Source organism: Excalfactoria chinensis, chromosome 5 (assembly GCF_039878825.1).
Source record: "Excalfactoria chinensis isolate bCotChi1 chromosome 5, bCotChi1.hap2, whole genome shotgun sequence".
In the NCBI taxonomy this organism is placed as follows: domain Eukaryota; kingdom Metazoa; phylum Chordata; class Aves; order Galliformes; family Phasianidae; genus Excalfactoria; species Excalfactoria chinensis.
In genome coordinates, this window is record NC_092829.1 from 28,527,235 (window position 1) to 28,541,070 (window position 13,836).

Consider the following 13,836-nt stretch of genomic DNA (forward strand, 5'->3'; position numbering starts at 1 on the left):
TCAACTGCTGTAACTGTACACTTACTGATACAGCCCATTATGTGATAAGCCCTCGGATGTACAAATCTCCTTCTCAAGACTAATGCAGTTACATCACATGGAATCCTGCTTGTGCATATACCTGTTCTCTGGATAACCAGAAGGCATAAAAACTTTCTCCATGATACTACATTCCCATTTTTTTTTTCCTTATTAAGAGTAAATGAAAACCTTTTCAAAACCTATGTTCTAAGAAGTAGCACTAATGTACCAAAATTAGTTATGCTATAGAGCATTCTCTATTTTTTATTTTTATTTTTTCTAATTAAAGCCTCAGTTTTCCAGATATGCTATGATACAAGTCATTAACAGATACAGACCTTACTCTGCTTGGCAAGGCTCAGAGTGTAAAGCTTATTAATTGTATTTTACACCTACAGTCTTGAAGCTTTGGCAGACAGTTTACAATGGGGAGATCCAAAGGTAAGTAAAATTTCTGGCATTAGACTAGAGGGTAGTGCTTAAAGCTCAGGTCCACCAGCAAGCTAAAACATGGTCTATGAAGGATAACTTTGTTGTTTTTTCTCACAATGTCCCATAGAGCACATGCCAACACATATAGAGCCAAATTCTGCTGTCAACCATATCAAAGTAAATCCAGAAGTATTTCAGTGAAGTTCACTGAATAATGTTACATTCATGTTTGTGTTCAGAACAAAAACGCTCCTTCTAAAACAAGCTGGTCACAAGTTGTTACAAATACAGCACACTCAAAGCCTGGAGATTTATCAAGAAGTGGTACCTTGCAGAGAGCTTTAAGAGGTCCTGGAGCCTAGACTGTAGATTATCAAATTGCCATCTGTGAGGTAAAGCAGAACAATTATCTTCATTCAGAAATGTAGCCAATCTTGGCTGTAAGATGATACATCAGAGCTTATTCCTCTTATATAGGATCTGACATGTTAGGGGTTGGCTGTGAGCATTTGCAGACAGATACCAACAGTTAGAGACCCAATTTTATTATGCACATCTTCTTATACCATAACAACCTCAGTATGTCCCTGAGCCCTTAATTTTCTTTTCTTTGGACATATGTCTCAACCAAGAATGTTCTATTTTCATAGAATAAAATCATAGAATGAAGTGAGTTTGAAGAAATGGTTCATTGAGTCTAGCTCCTGGCTCCATGAAGAACCACCCAAAAATCAGACTCTATGTCTGACAGCATTGCCCAGATGTTTATTGAACTCTGGCAAGCTAGGTGTTGTGACTGTTTCCCTGGGGAGGCTGTTCCAGTTCCTGACCACCCCCTTGGTGGATAACCTTTTCCTGATTTCTTGAACACTAGCTGTAAAATATGGAGTAGAAGAAATGCTGTTAAATTCATCACCCAGAGAAAGAAATAACCCCATGTTTCAAAAATGGATAAGGAACATCTGACTCAGATGAGTGTTGTTGGCTTTCCTCTCCAGATTTGTTCTTTCTTCTGTCCAGATCTGGTGCATCAGTATTCAGTCACTTCCATGAATGCCATCTCACCACTCAAGACCCCAAGTGAGCCTCTGTGCTCATCTACTGCAATACTAGAAGTTATTGTATCACATACCAGTATTGGCTTCCCACTTTCTTTTCCTCTTGACATGAGGAAGTTGTGAGGCCTGCCACACTGATCCCCTCACCCCAAGACATCCACTATCCACCATCATTTATACAACATGCATAGAAATCTGGCCACTTACAACATCGTGTCTCTTCTGATGGTGAGGTTTAACAGTATACTGTCCTTATGATCGTCATGAAAGTTTCACACCTGCAGAGGAGGACAGCTGAGGAATCACAGACAGATGAGAAGACAAGGGTGGCAGAAGGAAGCAGACAACTGCGCCATCCTGTTCAGAGACACTTTGCACTTATTCCACTTTGTCCCAGATACCATTCACTGACTTGCAGCAACCCAGATGGCAAACACTGGAATCTTTTGCCCAAGGGCATCCAAGCCTACACTGCCTACCTAGCACACTCATCAACAAACGGCAGGCTGGGTTGGGCTAGGGAAGGCTGGGTTGGGCTAGGGAAGAACAGAAGACTCTCCAAAACGCTAATGAACTGCTCCTAAGCAGCCAAAAACGAAAAATCCACAATCCACTCCAGCTGCTGATGAGGACTGGAGTTTGGTTCCCCAGCCTCAGTCCCTTAAACTTCATCTGCACTGGATACTGAATATTAAGTCTATCATCAAACCAGTGAGCAGTAATCAGAGCCCAGGGCTTTCTCTTAGACAAGTGGCCTATCCACCAGCCTATAGAAATAGGCATAACACTTTCTCTCTGTTTACACTGTTCCCTATCCAGTAGAAAGACCTCAAGAGAAAGGGCAGAGAAAGTGTATACAAACCTGAGAATCTAGTTCTAAACAGAGCCGGTAAAGGCAGTTGCATAAGTTTTCAAAGCCTAGACTTAAAAAGTCTATGAATTTTTCCACCAAAAGTGGAGTCAGTGAGTCACTGAGGTCACATTTGTGTTGAATAATCCAGGCAGACAGGATAAGAAGAAAGGAGATAGATAGAAGTCTTCACAGAAAAGGTGCTTAGTCAGAACAGATAGCTAATCTAACACTGTAAGCCTTAGTTTTCTAACTCTGAAGTATGAAGCAAATCATAATTAAGAACCAAGCAATAGGAAAGTATGCAGGATGAGCAATTAATCTGTATCTGATTTAAGTGTAATTTGATGTCTCAGACCTAAAAGACAGACTTCAAAGTTTTTCTGAATAAAGCTCTGTTCTGTTTCTCTACTTACTGTGAGACACCGCGGGACAAAGGTGAACAAGACAGAAAGAAACATAACCAAAGCTGCCTCTCTGCTCAGACACTATGAACCAGGCACCCTGAAGTAACAGCGTCTCAGGCTTAGCAAACTCGAGCCTTGTGGAGCATGTCCTGCCAGACTGGCCACAGGATTGGAGAGTGTCTCATTCATTGTACCTTTAATTCTTTGGCTCCCTTCAGCAGTTACCTTCCTGCAAGGAATAACCAGAGGAGAGGTACCACAATATCTTAACACTGAGGTCTTGCATTTTCTGCAGTGCACTAACAACTGGGTTTTCACACATGAGCAGTTGCCACAGTTTTATATACGTTTGGGATCCACCTTTGACTGCTTTTGGCCCATCTCATCACCAAAAGAACTTCCTATCTTATTATTAACAGAGGTCAGATGCTAAAGCACAAATAAAGGAGCTGAGAGTCTAAGCTTTAAAAGTGTAACTCATCTTCATGAGAAGGACAACCAGAAACAACAGTTAGAAATTAGTAAAATAAGAGAAATTTAATAAAGAAAAAAAAATTGGAATAGGTTCTATTTTCTATTATCACAACCTAAAATAATTCAGTATGGATACATTCCTTTTTAGTATATCCCACCCTGGAGATATTGTTCAGTTAAACTTAGTGAACGACTCAATGCTCCTGTCCAAGCTGACATTTTTGTGGATCTTTCAGTTTTGATAGTCACAGAACTACAAGCAATGCAGTATTTACAGCTGTATCACGCTGAGCTGGTTTCTCAGAGCTTCTCACTGATAGATCTATCAGCAACAGTGAATATTGAAAAAGAAAAGGCTGCTGCAGGAGATGCTGTTGGTAACTTCTCATTTAAGCGAAGGTGTTGAATTGCTTTGGAAACTTCAACAATAAACAGCATTAGGGAAACTGCTCTCCTTCTTAGGACAGCAGAAGCTGCACATTTGGCTGCTTGCACTAAAGGACCCATGCACTATTAAAACTGATCCAAGACAAGTCCAGCTGAGGCAATTGCCATTAATTAACCTCTGGCTGCCATTAGACAGCTGAGTTCTTCTAAAACACTCAATCAAAACACTTCCCAGAGATGTGGTTCAGCTTCTTCATCTCCCTGCTCTGACTCCAATCCTAACCAGTCTGTGGGTGAAGTTTCTGCCCTCTTCTTCATACTAGCTCTGACTTGTTGGTGGGCAAGCTTAGCTCACAAGACTAGATGGAAAATATTGAATTACTCAGTGTCTTTTCTCACTTCAGACACTGAACTAATTTCTCACTGGGCATCCAATGGATGCCACATCTGGCAGAAGTGAGAAGGTTTCTTGTGTGGCTGGAAAGAAGTAGCAGTGGAGCAAAAGGAATAGAAACATCCTTCAAGTGAAAGCAATCAGTGCTAAATAGACACAGTCCATTCAGATAAACACTCCCCTTAATGCTTCCCACAGAATTACCTAAATAAAGCGCATAGGAACATACACCATGACCCCAGGCTTCATTCTACCCTTATGGGAGACAAATATCAAGAAAAAAAACAAACAACAACCCTCAATATGTTCAAGATGAAATAAAATTACCTCTTAACAATGGCACAGTTAAGTGCAGCTGTCTTGGCTGGCTAGAAGTAACCCTATGAATTAGATAAGAGGACATTTACACTGTAAAAGCTTCTATTCAGTACAAAAGAATGCAACAGCAAGCTTCTGTCTGAGGCCAAAAAACTATGTGTAAAGCTTTTTTGAATACGAAGAGTCCTGTGTTACAAATGGGATCTGCAGAATGCAGCTCACAAGTGTCTTAAATTCTTGAGGTATCCAAAAGATCACTCTACACAGCAGCAGTGCTACAGCATCAATAAGAGTCTGTACTGAACTGGAAAGCCATCAGGATGACTCAGCACTCATGTCATTCTATACTAGATGCACTATCTCTTGGAGCAGATAAAACCTTTTCAGATAAACTCACCAGGGTTTGTCTCAAATAACTTTTTTTTTTCTTTTTTTTCTTTTTGCTTATGTCTTTTAGAAACCTGACCTCCGTCTGTTCCTAAAGGAACAAAAGACTTGCAGAATTAAGTAGAAAATTTAGATTACACTTTAGGCACGGTTACCATATAAAACCCTGCTGAAGATTGTTCCACACTTGTAACAGCTCAAATAAGTGGTCACTAAATGAAAGGGGTAGCAATGTCAGTGCTTCTTATCCACAGGAATTTGTCACTGAGCAGACTGTCTAGGGATTTGCTAAGCAGAGACTTCACATACGCTAAGTGTATTTCACTCTCCTCTCATTCTGGAAGGGAAGGCTGCCACCCTGCCTGAGCATGCCCAGAGTCCTGAGGAACATCTTTGACTCAGTTTGCAGCCAAGACACCATGTCCAATCTGTGTCTAAATATAATTGTTTTTGCACAACGTCTATAAGGCTTTGACATTTTCATCATCCAGGCTCTCCTCTATTTCTGTTCAAAGGACAAAAATATTCTTTTTGTCCTTCAGATTCCTCAGTTCTCAACTAGTGTGAAGCCTATTAAAACTTGAAAGGTTTTAAGATGCCAGTAGAAAGGCACATTGATAGGACTTACAGCATGAGATTCAGTTACCTGAGCAGTGCCATTTCAGACACTGTACACTTTCCACTGCTACTTCAAAGAGTCCTCAAGTTCCCCCTAAGTTTCACAGCTCTGCCAGATCAGGACAGTTATCTCAGATGGTGGAAGGCATCTTAAGTGCCACTGTACACATTCACTTAGGCAACTCTGTTTCTCTTATGTTGTATTGCTTCTTTGTATCACATTTCTTGCCTTTAACCACCATTGAAATAAATCAAATTTAGGAATGAAATGCAGCAGAAAATATCCCAGTGATACATAAGAATTAAAAGCAGACGCACAACTCCTCATGGACAAGCAAAGTGTTGCAAGAGAGCCTGAAGGTTTTGTGGCTGTAATCAGCTGCCTTTGTGTTGATATTTCTTCAATAAAATTGAGGCACAATCTTCATACCACCTGTCACATCACTCCTCTAATATCTAGTATCACGAGGAGTGCACCACAGATTACATTAGCACAACACCGTGAATATTTGTCAGGAATTCCAGACTATTCTGATTTTACATGCATCCTGATCATGATCATTTCACACAAAGCTTTCAGTATTCAACTGACAGAAAAACAAAACAAAATAATAATAATAATGAAAAAATTAAACCCAAAACTGTAAGTCTGTTTGAAAAAGAGTTTACAAAAAATAAAGCCTCTATGTGTAAATGTGGATTCAGAATTAGTAACTGATTCACCCATAATTCATCCACAAGACATACAAATTTCACCTCTCTAAGCAAAGAAATTGAAATTGCACACTAAGAAGAGCAATAAAAGTGCACAGAAATTCACAGGTTTTTCAAATACTTAGTAATCAAATACTCTTTGAAGCCTAATTGCTGCACGTTTGATGTAGGCATTGATTTTGTTGAGATGGCATGTACAGCCAGTGCAAACAGTGCAACAATCCTGAGCATTTATTTGGCTCCATAACAATTTTAATGGATTTTTTCTACATTTATTGCTGGCAACATCAATCACAGAAGCCAAGGTGTATTCCTTTGTTAGTTTTGTTCTTCATTTATGGGCCAGCTCTTTGATAGAACTCTTAAGAAAACAAACAAACAAACAAACAAAAAAACAAAAAAAAAAAAACAAAAAAAAAAACAAACATGTTTAAAATTCAAACAGTGAAAGCAAACAGAATATTTAAAATTCTCTAAGTTATTATACTTCCAGCATTAAGGCATCTTATGGTCTCAAAAAAGAACAAGTCTCTTTGTTTCATTGCCTTTCTCAAAATATTCACAGTTCTGCTTCACTGCTGCTTCATTCATTTCATAGATATTTTTCATCTTTACTTACCAGAACACATCAACAGAGCCTACCCAGAGGTCAGCCAAAGAGATGGATTTTGACACAGATTTCCAATACTCCGCAGGAAAATGAGTAAGGGACACACGTGAGAATGTTGCAATATCCTTCCTGCATTTTCCAAGTTACACTAGAAATGAGATAATAAACAGAATGTTTTAGTGTTTTTAAATGGAAAAAGATAATCCATTAAAGTGCAAAGAATTCTGGTAAGGAATAAAAATATTTTTCACAGAACTAAAAACAACACTAAAGGTACGGCACTGAAAAACAAAGATGACAAATTAAAACTGCACTGTTCACAATGAGACAGTTTTCTGTGAGCAGCTGCTTGTTTGCATATAGATCTGAAGAATACATTTGTAGGTGCAATCCATTATCTTTTTATACTTCGAATGTTCTAATTTTCATGATTAACACCAGTGAAGACTTTCCAAAGGAAGACTGGATTTATGGATTATGGTTAGAGTAGTTTACAGTAAAAGGCAGAAGCAAAATCATGACTGATAATTTTTACATAATCAAGGTTGATTCTCATGTTTCCGAGAGATTTTCATTTATAAACAAACACAACTATGCTAAAAGAAAAGAAAAACAGTCTAAAAGAAAAACAGCTAGTGGTTTCTTATTGTATTTTGCTCACAGTCTTCCTTGACAAAGAAAAGTGCAACGGCTGTCCTTACAGAACAAGACTGATCATGATTAGAAAGTGATCAACCTATCAGTCCGTGTAAGGACACAAAAAATGTAATATCTTGTTGCTTTATGCAGAACACTGCTACAGTAATTTGGCAAAACACCCCAAAGACCTCAATCTCAACAGCTGATGCTCCTTTAAGACATCAATAACCTGCCATACATATACTTACAAATAACAACATTAGAAAGAAGAATATGCATTAAAAGGTCAGGATTTTTACTGCCTTGTTGCAGAAGTCTAGGGCTGTGAGACCAGCTGCCAGATCTGGTGGCTGAGCTGGGAACAGACTCCAGGTGGGTGCTCTGCCACCGGAGTTGCAGGAATCCAACTGCGACAGCTTTGCCCTCACAGCACAGGAATTGGTGAGATTTAGAAGGGCCCACGGGTTCCTCTTTCTTCTGATTAATACCATTTAAATCCCAACAGAGGCTGGCTGTCTTTTGAGTGGTAACCACGAGATACAGCCAGAGAGGAGTCTATGTCAAAACTGTTTTGAAATATTCTTGACCTCTGAAAGTGAGACACAAATTCAAACTGTGCTTGAAGCCACATCTGCTTAGCAAAAATCCTTGAAAGGAACAAGCCTGCTGTCTGAAGAAACTATTTTTGGTTTCTGGTGACAGCTATGACAGACATTCTCAAATAAGTTAGTATCAATTTAAAGCACACTTGGTCTCCTTCCAAGGAAACTGTGGCAAATGTGGTGGGCTTCTGAAGGCTTTACGATCGTTAATGACTTTACGACCTTGACTCCCAAGAAGCCCGCAGCCGGGCCAATTACTGAAGTGACACCAAGGTGGTGAGCAGTAAAATGGCGATTTATTAAAGCAAACACACACTTATATCAACTATGCCCTTTGTGTACGCCTACTGCATCACTGATCCTTCCAGAAATGGGGAAGGGCCTGCCTCGTAACAGCCCGATATTCCCTGTATTTCGCCTAATACACAACAGGCTTCCTAGGAAGAGTATGATTTACAAAAGGTTGCAAATGGTATGTGAATTTAACAACTGGGCAGGGCTGAGTTGTTAAACTTTAACAACAAGCAAGGCTGTCCCTCCTTAGTGTCCACGTCGCTACAGGGAAAAGGCCTCTTGAAAAGTATGCAAGATCAGTTTTAAGGAAGGATGTGCTGTTATTAGGCAACTTTTTTAGGCATATGGTTAGCAAGGCTGATTGATTATCCCCTTCTACACAGGCAAAACACTTTCCAACAACATAAAATTGTGACAAGCAGTATGCAGTCATGCCAGACTATAACCATGTTTACACTGCTTCTGATAAGATCCCACTGACTTTAAAATTTACAAGTAACATCAGGAAAAATATGCCTAAAAATCCTACCACCTTCTGCCTGTCAAAGCATTTTCAGTGCTTTTCAAATGAAATAATATAATGAAGATACTACACCGGTGGATTTTGAGGACCTGTGAAAAAAAGTCAGAGCTATGGTCTGTATGAATTGACCTTCTTGGGTTATTTTATTATAGAATTAATTTGTATCCAAATGAAATTTAGTCTGGAAGAAATTCTCATAGGGCATGTGCGCTATACACTTGTTTGCCATATATCTTACAGGTGGATAGGTTGGAAAGATTGTAAATGTGTAAAAATCATGTAAGTATTAGCAAGCTTTATACATCAGATGTGTAAAATATGTTAAAATAATTCATATGATAAAATTCTTTTTTTAAAATTAATAAACTGTCCTATACATTAACATTTAACTTACAGGTTATAACATTTTTTTCTTCCCACATCTTTTAACTGTAGAATAGTTTTGTTTCCTTTTCTTGGGTGGAAGAGATTCAAAGGGAAAGGAGTCTCATGAAAAGGACTGTGTGTCATTATTTGTCAAGAAAGAAGATGCACAGAAAGGTTGAGGACAGCAAATACAGTCCAATGGCTGTATTACTTGCTCAACAGGAGAACTGGATTCTGTCTCTAATTCTGCTCAAGAACTGCCAGGTAAAGCTTGCACACAAGTACTAAGGCTCATGTGAGATGTTGCTGCTGACACTGAAATGCCTATTTCAGGCCCTTAGTTTTAGGAGAGAGAATCTATCCTAGGCCCCGCATTTTCCCACCATTCCCTGTACAAATGGGAGCCACAGGAAGCTTGGAGCAGGTGTTATACCACCAAACATGCAGAATGAAAATAATTTGTTAGGAAAGGCTGAGAAAAGGAGTCTGTCTGAAATTCTTTCCTTTCTAGATGAGACAGCTCTCTGAGACAAGAATTCAAAGCCCGGAACTGTATTCCATTGCTTAGTTTATCCAGCTCTGCATAGATGCCAGTTATACTGGGTAGTGCTCCTGTTCCCTGAAATGACTAGAATACTCACTCAAAACTCACATATTTTATAGTTAATTGTTTGTTTTTTGTTTGTTTGTTTGTTTGTTTTGTTTTTTTCTTTCTCAGCACAGGATGCTTCAAACATATATTAATTACTTAGCAGAAAAGAACTGCCTATCTCTGGACTGAAAAATAAGTAGTAATTTATAACCTGTATATGAGTGGCTTCTCAGTCCCATCGATGACATTTCTTCCCCGTAACTCAGTTCCAACTTTCATTTGCTTTGCTCTTTATCTGCCACTTTCTTGGCATTATCTCAGTGTCTTGCCTAGTCAGTTTTGGTTCCAGGTGCCATGTCAGTTCATTCCCAAATTCCATTCAATAATTCATAGGATCAGACTACTTGGCCAGCTAGCACACAGGTATCACTGCCTGCTAAAACAGCGCCAGCCTCTGCTTCCAGTGCAGCCCTTAAGCTCCTTCAGGTTAGCTGTCCCTTCTCCTTTTAAAATATACATCTTCCTTCTCTACCACATCTGGGCAAAGTGAGACGTATTTAAAAAAAGAGACCCTCTTATTTCTCATGAACAAACGTTTCCTAAGTGTTTTGATATACTGTGGACATTTCTTGGTAATATTTTTTAAAATTTATTAGCCTGAAATTCCTTTTTTTGTGGCTCTGAAACAATTTTATAGCTTATTTATGTATATTTTGGAGTGGGGGATGTGGGAAGAGGAGAATGTGTTAACATCTTCCCAGAAGTTTATTAATCATTCTGAGCACAGAAGTGAGTCAAAGCCAGAAACTAATAGGAAATGAATACAATTCATGCTGCAACTTTTCTAAAATAAACATATATAACACAATGAAATTCAGTGCCTTCTGACAAGCTGAGTATGTATTTCTTTGCTCATGGTTTTGAATAGTTGTTATTGTCAAGCAAACATACAGTCAGCCTCCAAATGAGGCATACGGTGACAGAATTCAGGGAAATAAGTACCTGGGAAAATCCACATTTCTCAGTAATTACAGAGCATCACTACACCTGTAGTGGCTGTCTAATTTTCTATCCTGAATACAGAGGAATTACATTATATGGAGAAGGAAATTTTAATTATTTATGCTAGGTGTATTCAAAATTAACACCTAATGTGTTGCCTTGCTATGTATTTTTCACAACTCAAAGTTCACTGTGGAGAGCCCTTCCTTACATAAAGTTTAAATGCTCTTCAGAAAGGAAAAAGTCAGTAAGGACAGAGCAGCGCTACACACAGCAGTAACTTTAAGAAACAAACATATGCCTCCTCTGCGATTTCACTTGCCTCAACTGCTTCCAAGTCAGGTTGAAGGAAGCAGCCTTGCAAGATAGGGCCTGCCTTGTATTGAACAGTTTTTCTGCAGGCATGTCTTCCTTACTCTTTCATCCTTCAATGACCTGAAACACACTGCAATAAAGTTTTGCTTCTGGGTGTTCATCTCAAATTGAGATTCTAGCATTAGTTTACACATCGCAAATGCCATTACAGGAAATGTAAAACATTTCTGCAGTTTAATCTTTTAAGTGTTCTCAAAAGGAAAACAGTTCAATGGATATTTGTTTAACATCTGGCATGTTTGATCTTCCTGAGAAATTGTCACGTGAAGCAATCTGCTACAGAACGTTCTTACTTTTAATCTTACACTGATTACCTGCTATTGGGCACTCCCTGAAACGGAACATTAGATTAGAGATCAAACAACGTTTTACATGAACAGAATTTGGTTGATGAATTAATGCAATTCTCTTATTCAACAGCAAAAACTTGACTATTCATAAATGGAAGCACAGAAGCCACAAAATCTCACTCAAATAGATAAAACAAATTTTCAGTACAAAGCTTGGATGAAAACCATTTTCACCTGCTTCAGTGGCATGACATGATACATTTCTAAACATGGAATAGTTTCCATTTTATGATCTGTTTACATAACACCATCATTTCATAAGCTGTATGCGTTTTACTGCACTACTGAGTAACAAGTTAGAGAAAACTCAATTGTGACAGCACTGAATTATGCTTAGAAACACTGAAATGCAGCTACACATCAAAAGGCAAAAAATAAATGGTTAAACAATCTGAATAGGTCAGGAAACAAATTTCTTATCTTTGGATTGATTAGGTTAATGTGCTCATTTAAGAGTGGCATATGCATAAGCATTGTGCAAAACACTGTTAGACTATGTAACATGAAAGTAATTATCATACGTGCACACAGCAAGTAGTTTCATATGTCCTTGAAAGCGATGCATCCACTAGTATAGCTAGACAAACAGATTTCAGGCTATTTGTGAGCATTCAAACGACTAAATTTATGGTTGTGATTATTCTAAGAAAAGATTTTCTATTTTTACCACAAGGAAGCATATTTGTAAGGTTTTGCGTTTTGTGGTTGATTACATAAGGGCTGCTCTGAAGTTATGTTTCCTGTTATATTATGTTGGCCTGCAACTTCAGAAGTGGATGTCAGTGGTACAGCATTAGAGGTTGAATCTTCCCACCAATATTCCATTGCATTTTGTTGGTGTGAGACAGATGGCAGCAGGAGAGCAGTCTGACAGAATGGCACCTGACATGGAAGTGCATATGAAGCAGAAGTGTGTGACTGAATTCCTCTGTGTGGAAAAAACACCCACTGGCATTCATCGATGCTTGGTGAACATTCGTGGAGACCAAAAAGCAAATGGGAGCACAGTGAGGTGGTGGGTGGTGTGTTTCAGCATTGGCAACAGCAATGTCAAAGACAAGCACAGCAGACACACCACAAAATGAAAGTCTTGATCAGCTCATCCATGAGAACTGGCAGAAGCTGAATATCAGCCTCAGCGCAGTAGAAATGATAGGGGCGATACTCGAATATCACAAAGTTTGTACTAGGTGGGTTCCACAAATGCTCACACAGGAACAGAAAGCATTGTATGCAAGTTTGCCAGAATCTACTGAACAAATATGAGGCTGAAAGTGACAGGTTCCTGTGAAAGTGAAACCATTAACTCTGACTACTCATCACAACTCAGTCAGCTGATGGCTCAAACTTCCAGAGTCAGGCCAGAGAAGAAGAAAACCCTTCTCTTGCAATAAGATAGCACCAGGCTCCATATCATCTTGAAGACCATGGAAAACCTTGACCATCTTGGCTGGACTGTCCCACCACACCCATTACACAGTCTGGATTTGGTGCCTTCTGATTTCTACCAAGTAATTATGCTGTCATAGCAGATTTGAAACAGTGGGTTACCTCCACTGATGCAGATTTTTATAAGCATGGCATGCCGGCTCTTAATCTTTGGTGGTGAAAATACACAGCTAATGGTGGTGACTATGCTGAAAAACAGTACTCTGTAGCTGAGAATTTGCCTAATCAGTTATTGCGCTCTTTGTTGTGGCTTCCGTGGAAAAAAAAGAGGAGGCATTATTTTCAGGGCAACATAGGCACATTAAATCAATGCAAAATCCATTAAATTTCTAGATCATCTTGTAATTGCAATGGCAAGAATGTCATCGATAAATATTCCAACAAAATAAAATATAGTTTTAAATGCATTCACACCCTCTTGAGGAATAATACTGCATCCCTGCAGCATTGGAACTGACACTGTATGCATTCCTTAGTTATACTGGTAATTTCACTAGAATGTATTTGGAAATGGCCAGCAATCAGACTTTAATGCACATCTCTGCATGTCATATTGTATTTCCAACAACAAAGCATTAAAAATAAATAAATAAATAAATAAAATAAAAAAGAAAAAACCACCAAAAACCAAGCCAAACCAAAACAAAAAAAAAAAAACAACACCACGTTGCATTATGGTCTCAAGTAAGGAATCTGTTATAATGCTTGAACTTTGTTATAACAAGTGGCCCAGCAGTGTCTGTCGAGTGATGGCCAGACGCTACAGCAGACTTATTGATTTAGTGGATTCTCTTCATCCGGTATTTAATCTCCCAGTATACACTCCCTGGACAGGAGTTGCTACTGCTATTTAAACTGAGACTCTTTTGGTCTGAAAGTAGCACTTCTACTTAACATAAAAAAAATCCTCCCTTCTGAATGAATGGGTAAGATCTGTGTTAAGTGAAAGCTTGTCTCATCTGACAGTTTCTTAT

The 13,836-nt window shown here is 38.7% G+C and overlaps 1 long non-coding RNA gene across 1 annotated transcript in view; it reads right to left on the bottom strand.

Moving 5' to 3' along the window:
- LOC140252687 (uncharacterized) overlaps positions 1-13,836 on the bottom strand; it is a 229,876-nt gene that overhangs the window by 73,293 nt on the left and 142,747 nt on the right. Inside the window, exon 4 of the long non-coding RNA XR_011903692.1 lies at positions 6,680-6,818. This is a non-coding gene — a long non-coding RNA (uncharacterized lncRNA). The remainder of the gene's footprint in view (positions 1-6,679; positions 6,819-13,836) is intronic.